A 10,000-nucleotide genomic window follows, 5' to 3' on the forward strand; every position below is an offset into this window, starting at 1 on the left:
AATCTAGTCGAAAGTAGCGATTTCACTTTATTTTTTTAAAAAATTTCATCCTCCGGACCAACGTGACCGGGACGTTGGAACTTAGAATTTTTTCGCACCGCTACGAAAGTACCGAAAGTTCAACTCGAAATAACTCGCCAAAAAGCGTTATAACGTATCGAAATTTTGCGTGAAATCGTTACGTTTCGACGAAATCTAGTCGAAAGTAGCGATTTCACTTTATTTTTTTAAAAAATTTCATCCTCCGGACCAACGTGACCGGGACGTTGGAACTTAGAATTTTTTCGCACCGTTACGAAAGTACCGAAAGTTCAACTCGAAATAACTCGCCAAAAAGCGTTATAACGTATCGAAATTTTGCGTGAAATCGTTACGTTTCGACGAAATCTAGTCGAAAGTAGCGATTTCACTTTATTTTTTTAAAAAATTTCATCCTCCGGACCAACGTGACCGGGACGTTGGAACTTAGAATTTTTTCGCACCGTTACGAAAGTACCGAAAGTTCAACTCGAAATAACTCGCTAAAAAGCGTTATAACGTATCGAAATTTTGCGTGAAATCGTTACGTATCGACGAAATCTAGTCGAAAGTAGCGATTTCACTTTATTTTTTTAAAAAATTTCATCCTCCGGACCAACGTGACCGGGACGTTGGAACTTAGAATTTTTTCGCACCGTTACGAAAGTACCGAAAGTTCAACTCGAAATAACTCGCCAAAAAGCGTTATAACGTATCGAAATTTTGCGTGAAATCGTTACGTTTCGACGAAATCTAGTCGAAAGTAGCGATTTCACTTTATTTTTTTAAAAAATTTCATCCTCCGGACCAACGTGACCGGGACGTTGGAACTTAGAATTTTTTCGCACCGTTACGAAAGTACCGAAAGTTCAACTCGAAATAACTCGCCAAAAAGCGTTATAACGTATCGAAATTTTGCGTGAAATCGTTACGTTTCGACGAAATCTAGTCGAAAGTAGCGATTTCACTTTATTTTTTTAAAAAATTTCATCCTCCGGACCAACGTGACCGGGACGTTGGAACTTAGAATTTTTTCGCCCCGTTACGAAAGTACCGAATGTTCAACTCGAAATAACTCGCCAAAAAGCGTTATAACGTATCGAAATTTTGCGTGAAATCGTTACGTTTCGACGAAATCTAGTCGAAAGTAGCGATTTCACTTTATTTTTTTAAAAAATTTCATCCTCCGGACCAACGTGACCGGGACGTTGGAACTTAGAATTTTTTCGCCCCGTTACGAAAGTACCGAATGTTCAACTCGAAATAACTCGCCAAAAAGCGTTATAACGTATCGAAATTTTGTGTGAAATCGTTACGTATCGACGAAATCTAGTCGAAAGTAGCGATTTCACTTTATTTTTTTAAAAAATTTCATCCTCCGGACCAACGTGACCGGGACGTTGGAACTTAGAATTTTTTCGCACCGCTACGAAAAGGCCGAAAGATCCCCTCCAAATAACTCGTTAAAAAGTGTTAGAAGGTACGAATATTTTTCAAGAAATCGTTATAACTCGATAAAATACGTCGGGATTAAGCGTTTATATCGTCGGCAGACGGATATAAAAACGTTTGGACCGACACGACCGGTCGTTGGAACATAGAAAAATTCCGAGCCGGTACGTTGGGACTTAGAAAAATTCCGAGGGCGAAAAAGTTTTTTCGAGTTTATTCGTTAAAAAGCGTTACAAGGTATGAATTTTTTTGCATAAATCGACGTAACTCGACGAAATACGTCGGGATTAATGGTTTATTTCCGTCCGAGAACGATTTTTAAAAACGGACCTATGCGGCCGGTCGTTCGTACTTAGAAAATTTTCGGACCGAACACTCTTTTTCGATTAATTCGTTAAAAAGCGTTATAACGTACGAATATTTTTCAAGAAATCGTTATAACTCGATAAAATACGTCGGGATTAAGCGTTTATATCGTCGGCAGACGGATATAAAAACGTTTGGACCGACACGACCGGTCGTTGGAACATAGAAAAATTCCGAGCCGGTACGTTGGGACTTAGAAAAATTCCGAGCGCGAAAAAGTTTTTTCGAGTTTATTCGTTAAAAAGCGTTACAAGGTATGAATTTTTTTGCATAAATCGACGTAACTCGACGAAATACGTCGGGATTAATGGTTTATTTCCGTCCGAGAACGATTTTTAAAAACGGACCTATGCGGCCGGTCGTTCGTACTTAGAAAATTTTCGGACCGAACACTCTTTTTCGATTAATTCGTTAAAAAGCGTTATAACGTACGAATATTTTTCAAGAAATCGTTATAACTCGATAAAATACGTCGGGATTAAGCGTTTATATCGTCGGCAGACGGATATAAAAACGTTTGGACCGACACGACCGGTCGTTGGAACATAGAAAAATTCCGAGCCGGTACGTTGGGACTTAGAAAAATTCCGAGCGCGAAAAAGTTTTTTCGAGTTTATTCGTTAAAAAGCGTTACAAGGTATGAATTTTTTTGCATAAATCGACGTAACTCGACGAAATACGTCGGGATTAATGGTTTATTTCCGTCCGAGAACGATTTTTAAAAACGGACCTATGCGGCCGGTCGTTCGTACTTAGAAAATTTTCGGACCGAACACTCTTTTTCGATTAATTCGTTAAAAAGCGTTATAACGTACGAATATTTTTCAAGAAATCGTTATAACTCGATAAAATACGTCGGGATTAAGCGTTTATATCGTCGGCAGACGGATATAAAAACGTTTGGACCGACACGACCGGTCGTTGGAACATAGAAAAATTCCGAGCCGGTACGTTGGGACTTAGAAAAATTCCGAGGGCGAAAAAGTTTTTTCGAGTTTATTCGTTAAAAAGCGTTACAAGGTATGAATTTTTTTGCATAAATCGACGTAACTCGACGAAATACGTCGGGATTAATGGTTTATTTCCGTCCGAGAACGATTTTTAAAAACGGACCTATGCGGCCGGTCGTTCGTACTTAGAAAATTTTCGGACCGAACACTCTTTTTCGATTAATTCGTTAAAAAGCGTTATAACGTACGAATATTTTTCAAGAAATCGTTATAACTCGATAAAATACGTCGGGATTAAGCGTTTATATCGTCGGCAGACGGATATAAAAACGTTTGGACCGACACGACCGGTCGTTGGAACATAGAAAAATTCCGAGCCGGTACGTTGGGACTTAGAAAAATTCCGAGGGCGAAAAAGTTTTTTCGAGTTTATTCGTTTAAAAGCGTTACAAGGTATGAATTTTTTTACGGGAATCGTTCTATCTCTATTAAATACGTCGGGATTAAACATTTTTATCGATTTTTTCAAAAAATTAGCGTTCGTCGAACTGACACGACTGGGATATTTTTCTAATTTTTTCGTTAATTAACGTTACAAGGTATATATTTTTTTGCATATTTCTACTTATTTTAACGTATTGTAATTGATTATAAACTTATTTTTTGTCCGTATTCGATAAAAGAGTATGTTTACTGATGCAATTTTTCGGTGAAAAAAAAAATTAATTTTTTGGTAAAAATGCATTTCTATTATGTTAATAAAACGTCTGGTAATGTATTTCGATGGTTGGATATTGGCTTTGTATAGTAGTGATCGAGCGTTCGCGAGACTAAGTTCCAGCGTCCCTTCCGAACGGTACGTTGCTACGGAGGTTTTGCACCGTAAGCGCGCGGCCGCTAGCCCGGCCGGCGCCGGCCTTCCGGCTGGCGCTTTCGTATCTATAAGAGAGACGTCGAGCCGGACGGTTCGGTCGGAACAGCGTTGAGCGCGTGGCTATTCTACGGCCTCGGTTGAGAATTCAGTCACCGCTCCTCGAGTCTTAGTGTATTTTACGCTATTTCTCGACTGTTCCTCCGTTCTCGTTCTGGTTTTTTCTCTACACTGCTGCGCCGCGGGTCGCTGTCCTGGACGTAATGACCAAATATCGTGGCAAGGTTCCCCTGAGTCGGGAAGCTGGTGACCTGTGTGTACGTATTCTAACAAAAATTGTTAGATGCGTGTGTGCTTGTACTAACTGAGCATCGATTCATGAAAAAGAGTATAACCGTCTGCTTTCTATAAAAACTTCTGCTTTCGCAGAAGTATCCGATGAGGCGGTAGGAGCGTACTATCTTTGCGTAGTATGTCTTCTGCCGAAAATGTTCTACCGATTGAAAGAATATTCTTACGGTATGTCCAGCGCGACGCACTGGGATACGCGCTTGTTCGTTCAGCGTGAGGTGCGTATACGTGCTTTACCGCTAAGATATTCTAATAAGTCTTTTTACACGAAGACAGCATTATGGAAATGTTCCTTTAGAAGTACGATTCTAAACATTTTATATAAGACTATGAGAGAGAGAGAGAGAGAGAAGAGAGGAGGTGGAGTTGAGAATTACAAAGTGGCTGCGAGCGGCGTTCGAAGATTATTACTGAACTATGGGTGTATCTCGAACGTCGCTAGGAGATATATTTTATAGATATATCTATCTTAAGAACGAAAAGTCTCGTCGTACGGTGCTTACGTCCCACCTACGACACGAAGAGAACTTAAACGAAATTTATAAGAATTGTTATACGAATAAGATCCCTGGTTGATCCTGCCAGTAGTCATATGCTTGTCTCAAAGATTAAGCCATGCATGTCTCAGTACATGCCGCATTAAGGTGAAACCGCGAATGGCTCATTAAATCAGTTATGGTTTCTTAGATCATACCTACATTTACTTGGATAACTGTGGTAATTCTAGAGCTAATACATGCAAACAGATTCCGACCAGAGATGGTAGGAATGCTTTTATTAGATCAAAACCAATCGGTGGCGGATGGCTCGTCTGTCCGTCCATCGTTTGTTTTGGTGACTCTGAATAACTTTGTGCTGATCGCATGGTCATCTAGCACCGGCGACGCATCTTTCAAATGTCTGCCTTATCAACTGTCGATGGTAGGTTCTGCGCCTACCATGGTTGTAACGGGTAACGGGGAATCAGGGTTCGATTCCGGAGAGGGAGCCTGAGAAACAGCTACCACATCCAAGGAAGGCAGCAGGCGCGCAAATTACCCACTCCCGGCACGGGGAGGTAGTGACGAAAAATAACGATACGGGACTCATCCGAGGCCCCGTAATCGGAATGAGTACACTTTAAATCCTTTAACGAGGACCAATTGGAGGGCAAGTCTGGTGCCAGCAGCCGCGGTAATTCCAGCTCCAATAGCGTATATTAAAGTTGTTGCGGTTAAAAAGCTCGTAGTTGAATCTGTGTGTCACAGTGTCGGTTCACCGCTCGCGGTGTTTAACTGGCATTATGTGGTACGTCCTATCGGTGGGCTTAGCTCCTCGCGGGCGGTCCAACTAATATCCCATCGCGGTGCTCTTCACTGAGTGTCGAGGTGGGCCGATACGTTTACTTTGAACAAATTAGAGTGCTTAAAGCAGGCTACCTTCGCCTGAATACTGTGTGCATGGAATAATGGAATAGGACCTCGGTTCTATTTTGTTGGTTTTCGGAGCCCCGAGGTAATGATTAATAGGGACAGATGGGGGCATTCGTATTGCGACGTTAGAGGTGAAATTCTTGGATCGTCGCAAGACGGACAGAAGCGAAAGCATTTGCCAAAAATGTTTTCATTAATCAAGAACGAAAGTTAGAGGTTCGAAGGCGATCAGATACCGCCCTAGTTCTAACCATAAACGATGCCAGCCAGCGATCCGCCGAAGTTCCTCCGATGACTCGGCGGGCAGCTTCCGGGAAACCAAAGCTTTTGGGTTCCGGGGGAAGTATGGTTGCAAAGCTGAAACTTAAAGGAATTGACGGAAGGGCACCACCAGGAGTGGAGCCTGCGGCTTAATTTGACTCAACACGGGAAACCTCACCAGGCCCGGACACCGGAAGGATTGACAGATTGATAGCTCTTTCTTGATTCGGTGGGTGGTGGTGCATGGCCGTTCTTAGTTGGTGGAGCGATTTGTCTGGTTAATTCCGATAACGAACGAGACTCTAGCCTGCTAAATAGACGTAACTTATGGTATCTCGAAGGCCCCCGGCTTCGGTCGGTGGGTTTTTACTACCAACGTACAAACAAATCTTCTTAGAGGAACAGGCGGCTTCTAGCCGCACGAGATTGAGCAATAACAGGTCTGTGATGCCCTTAGATGTTCTGGGCCGCACGCGCGCTACACTGAAGGAATCAGCGTGTTTTCCCTGGCCGAAAGGCCCGGGTAACCCGCTGAACCTCCTTCGTGCTAGGGATTGGGGCTTGCAATTATTCCCCATGAACGAGGAATTCCCAGTAAGCGCGAGTCATAAGCTCGCGTTGATTACGTCCCTGCCCTTTGTACACACCGCCCGTCGCTACTACCGATTGAATGATTTAGTGAGGTCTTCGGACTGGTGCGCGGCCAATGTGATAAGCATTGCCGATGTTACCGGGAAGATGACCAAACTTGATCATTTAGAGGAAGTAAAAGTCGTAACAAGGTTTCCGTAGGTGAACCTGCGGAAGGATCATTAACGATACGATACCAAAAGAATTTGACTTGAACACATATAAAAACTATGAAATATATATCACAATGGTCGGTAAGGAGCCGTACTCCTCCTGTATCGACGAAAGTATATACGACGTATTAACAAGCTATATACTTTAACAAACGAAAACGCCAGGGAGCTTGGCAACCTCCGTTGGCACGAATAGAAATATTCTTAAGGAGGAGACGACCCTCCAGCTACGGAATTATACGAAGAGAAGGTGGCACTCTCTCTCGATCATCGGGATGAAGAGATATATATATACAAGTATAAAAACGAAATGCGAATGAAACTTATTCGAGGCGCCTGCGTGAGGTCGTAAACAGAAAGACCCGCCGTCTCCGAAATAAAACATATAACATATAATATATATATATATATATGAAATTCTAATAAAAGGGAACTCTAGCTTCGAAAGAGCCAACAAAAGTTAAGGCTCGATATCAAACGAAAAAATTACGATGGAAACCAGGTGTAAAGAGAAATGCAGTCGTGGCGCCTGCGAGAGGCCGTACACAGAAAGACCCGCCGTCACGATCTCGTATTTCGTATTTGCATCGTGGAAACCGTACAAACGAAATATAAAAGTCCATGCAAACTAATAAGAAAATCTCTAAAGTGCCTCGTGTCGGAGTGATCATGCTCGCCTATTCTCTTCTATGTTTCGTGGTCTGTGTTGCGTTTGTTCTCCTCCTAGCAACGGGACATATCGAAGACTCCTCTTTGGGATCGAACGAAGCGTCTAGAACGAGTCGACGAGAGCGAAAGAACTTGTAGCGAGTCGCGCAGAGCGAAAGGATACCGATATACATCTTCGAAGGTTCTCTTCGAAGATCCATGGATACCTTCTGCGTCGACTTCTCTCGTCTCTTTCATCGAAACTCTCGTCGTTCTCGAAACGTGCTTCCTACCCAAAGGGCGTGTGCTCTTCGTATGTCGTTTCGTTCGAAATAACGAAACCACGTGTAACATACTCGTGGATCGGGTAACCTAGAACGAAGACGCATCGCGTGGATGTTGGCCCGCTATGCGACGATGACCGATGATGATGATGATGATGATGATGATATGATGATGATGTCGATGTCGACGACGACGACGATGAAGACGATGTGTAGCAACGATTCGTAACTAGTCTAGCCGAAGTTCGTTCAGAGGGGAACGCCGCCGGCTTCGAAGCCTCGATGTCGTGAGTCGGACACCCGTGCCGTCGCTAGAGTTTTTCAAACTCTGCTTCTGGATATTGGGACGAAAGACCGCTCGAGGACGACGACAGCCGTGCGTGCGTATCCCATCGAATTTTTTTTACACCACCTGAACGAGACTAAAGTTTCGTCTAGTTGATCGTCTACCGTCGCATAATGTATATTATATACCGTTCAGAGGGGACCGGCTGTCTATCCTCGTTGTCGTGAGTCGGACACCCGTGCCGTCGCTAGAGTTTTTCAAACTCTGCTTCTGGATATCGGGACGAAAGACCGCGCGAGGACGACGGATGCGAGTCCCATCGAATTTTTGACTTACACACTACCTGAACGAGACTTAAAGTTTCATATTATATACCGTTCAGAGGGGACCGGCTGTCTATCCTCGTTGTCGTGAGTCGGACACCCGTGCCGTCGCTAGAGTTTTTCAAACTCTGCTTCTGGATATCGGGACGAAAGACCGCGCGAGGACGACGGATGCGAGTCCCATCGAATTTTTGACTTACACACTACCTGAACGAGACTTAAAGTTTCATATAATATACCGTTCAGAGGGGACCGGCTGTCTTTCCTCGTTGTCGTGAGTCGGACACCCGTGCCGTCGCTAGAGTTTTTCAAACTCTGCTTCTGGATATCGGGACGAAAGACCGCGCGAGGACGACGGATGCGAGTCCCATCGAATTTTTTATTTAAACACTACCTGAACGAGACTTAAAGTTTCATATAATATACCGTTCAGAGGGGACCGGCTGTCTTTCCTCGTTGTCGTGAGTCGGACACCCGTGCCGTCGCTAGAGTTTTTCAAACTCTGCTTCTGGATATCGGGACGAAAGACCGCGCGAGGACGACGGATGCGAGTCCCATCGAATTTTTTATTTAAACACTACCTGAACGAGACTTAAAGTTTCATATAATATACCGTTCAGAGGGGACCGGCTGTCTTTCCTCGTTGTCGTGAGTCGGACACCCGTGCCGTCGCTAGAGTTTTTCAAACTCTGCTTCTGGATATCGGGACGAAAGACCGCGCGAGGACGACGGATGCGAGTCCCATCGAATTTTTGATTTACACACTACCTGAACGAGACTTAAAGTTTCATCCAGTTTGTCGTCTATCATCTCATATATAATATACCGTTCAGAGGGGACCGGCTGTCTATCCTCGTTGTCGTGAGTCGGACACCCGTGCCGTCGCTAGAGTTTTTCAAACTCTGCTTCTGGATGTTGGGACGAAAGACCGCGCGAGGACGATGGATGCGAGTCCCATCGAATTTTTGATTTACAAGACACACACTACCTGAACGAGACTAAAGTTTCATCGAGTTTATCGTCGCATAACCCGTTCGGAGGGGACCGGCTGTCTATCCTCGTTGTCGTGAGTCGGACACCCGTGCCGTCGCTAGAGTTTTTCAAACTCTGCTTCTGGATATCGGGACGAAAGACCGCGCGAGGACGATGGCTGCGAGTCCCATCGAATTTTTGTTTTTTTTTTTTTTAAAAAAAAAAACACCACCCGAACGGAGATGTGTTCTATCTTTCGTCGATTTTTCATGCTTTCAGTCGGTCGCGTGGTCGCCATCCGTTCGGAGGGGATCGCCGGCTTCGAAACCTCGATGTCGTGAGTCGGACACCCGTGCCGTCGCTAGAGTTTTTCAAACTCTGCTTCTGGATATTGGGACGAAAGACCGCTCGAGGCGGACGGCCGCGCGAATCCCATCGAATCTTTACTATCACCCGAACGATGGAGAGATGCACGCGCGCTGTTTCTTGAATAATTGGACGAGAGAGTAGAATCAAACACATATATAACATGGGCTAGCCACCGTGCTTACTCGTTCGCGAGATCGTGTGCTGTACAGAGGATTCAGAATCGGGTGTATATATCCCCGTCGTTTCCTGACGAACGGAGCTTCGATCTCGATGGTTGTTATATATCATAATGTACTTTACGCCCGGCCGGCGAACGCGCGTATCTTCGCGCGTTCGTCGTTTTCTTTTTTTTTCGAACGTTTTTGTGTCGTCAATCCTATGGCGACTTCTGCGCGTTCGATTCCCGTTGGTCGAACGTGACGGAACTCGGCTTCGCTAGAACCGAGAAGAGTACATTTGAGTATTGAACTGTTGTAAATTTATAAAAGATTACCCTGAACGGTGGATCACTTGGCTCGTGGGTCGATGAAGAACGCAGCTAATTGCGCGTCAACGTGTGAACTGCAGGACACATGAACATCGACATTTCGAACGCACATTGCGGTCCACGGATACAATTCCTGGACCACGCCTG

General features: G+C 44.4%; 2 non-coding genes across 2 annotated transcripts in view; both read left to right on the top strand.

Annotated features, from left to right (window-relative positions):
- Positions 1–4,573: 4,573 nt before the first annotated feature.
- LOC126877600 (small subunit ribosomal RNA) lies at positions 4,574–6,496 on the top strand. The gene has a single exon (XR_007695171.1). It is a non-coding gene; the product is annotated as a small subunit ribosomal RNA (ribosomal RNA).
- A 3,360-nt stretch (positions 6,497–9,856) lies between these two features.
- LOC126877597 (5.8S ribosomal RNA) overlaps positions 9,857–10,000 on the top strand; it is a 155-nt gene continuing 11 nt past the window's right edge. Inside the window, exon 1 of the ribosomal RNA XR_007695168.1 lies at positions 9,857–10,000. This exon is cut by the window's right edge and continues 11 nt beyond it. This is a non-coding gene — a ribosomal RNA (5.8S ribosomal RNA).

The sequence above is a fragment of the Bombus huntii genome, unplaced genomic scaffold (assembly GCF_024542735.1).
Source record: "Bombus huntii isolate Logan2020A unplaced genomic scaffold, iyBomHunt1.1 ctg00000195.1, whole genome shotgun sequence".
In the NCBI taxonomy this organism is placed as follows: Eukaryota; Metazoa; Arthropoda; class Insecta; order Hymenoptera; family Apidae; genus Bombus; species Bombus huntii.